The 1214-nt window shown below is 36.8% G+C and overlaps 1 protein-coding gene and 1 long non-coding RNA gene across 9 annotated transcripts in view; one reads left to right on the top strand and one right to left on the bottom strand.

The window, feature by feature from the left end:
* LOC109539300 overlaps positions 1-1214 on the top strand; it is a 17695-nt gene that overhangs the window by 4758 nt on the left and 11723 nt on the right. The window lies entirely within an intron of this gene.
* The window catches only part of LOC109539240 (lysine-specific demethylase 3B), a 56113-nt gene that overhangs the window by 52251 nt on the left and 2648 nt on the right, over positions 1-1214 (bottom strand). Inside the window, exon 2 of the mRNA XM_048668529.1 lies at positions 933-1053. The gene's annotated coding sequence lies outside the window, so the exon portion shown is untranslated. The remainder of the gene's footprint in view (positions 1-932; positions 1054-1214) is intronic.

The following is a 1214-nucleotide window of genomic DNA, read 5'->3' as shown; positions in this document are numbered from 1 at the left end:
ACCTCAAGACGAATCCGACCAACGGCTCTTATGGCTCTAGATTTGATCAATTAAATTAAATACTAATATCATTGGCGTAGCGAAAAAGTGCGTATGTGTAGCTTATAAATATGTACATCCATACATGCATGTGGAAATGCGCCAAAATAAACAACAAGCGCTTGGAACGCTGCCAAGACTTGACGGTCGGTCGATAAGGAATTTAACCCGGATCTTTCCAAATCATAAAAAGTGGCAAATAGCTGTATACATAGGTGTTTATTTTTCTTTCAACTGTAATGGGGCAGCGCTTATCTGTTTTATTTATAGATGGCATTTATTGAATTCAGCAGTTACATTAACTGGTGTGTGTATTTGACGCTACTTTATTATTAATAAGTGTTAAATTAATAAGTAATTTTGATACCATCCAAGTTTATTTATAGAATACTCTTATCTTGAATGCTATGAAAAGGATTTTTAATTTTATCCTTAGGAATTGGTTGGTGTTAGACAGGATCGTTTTTTAAAAATAAGTAGTGAGAATTAACGACTAGGTATTTTTCATACCTATTAAAGACTTGAAAATCTTAGCGTCGTGTGGAGACAGTTGTTTACCCATTCCAATTTTAGAAGCGAAAATATTCATGTACGATTTGATATCAGGTCAACATAGGTAAAAGACAATACAAGCTTTGTCGAGCAAATGGCATTAAGAAATCAGCTAATTGCCAGGAAAACGAAGCAGTGGATTGCAGCTGAACTTGAAAGATGACCATTTGCACAAATACCTACCCGAAATGGGGCACATTCAACAAAATACGGATAATGTAGAATAACTCAGACGTTGAACAAACATAAGGGAAATGTGAAAGATCCAGCATCATTTGCAGGTTTACAATGCAGTTGGCTCGGGATCGCTGACAATTAGAAAAATATGAACAAACCCTTACCTTTGTGTGCTGGGTCTGTTGAATTTCCAAGTTCCTGAACGGGCAACTTTGACTCACGAAGTCTTCTGCTCACGTTCGAACAACGGTTGCTGATGCCCGTTGAGCTACGTATCTCACGATTCTGCAACAAAACTTACTTCAGTTAACACGATGTGTGTCAAAACATTGCGATTAAACAATTATTGTAAATGTGTACAGTTGCAATGTCTGATAGATGGGATGTAAGTCGCTTATCGATCAGTTGAGGCACATTTTACAAATCATGTCCTCTAGAGGGTGATT

Source organism: Dendroctonus ponderosae, unplaced genomic scaffold (assembly GCF_020466585.1).
Source record: "Dendroctonus ponderosae isolate FM_Combo_2020 unplaced genomic scaffold, Dpon_F_20191213v2 Dpon_F_20191213_7, whole genome shotgun sequence".
Lineage (NCBI taxonomy): Eukaryota > Metazoa > Arthropoda > Insecta > Coleoptera > Curculionidae > Dendroctonus > Dendroctonus ponderosae.
This window is presented reverse-complemented; position numbering and strand designations above follow the sequence as displayed.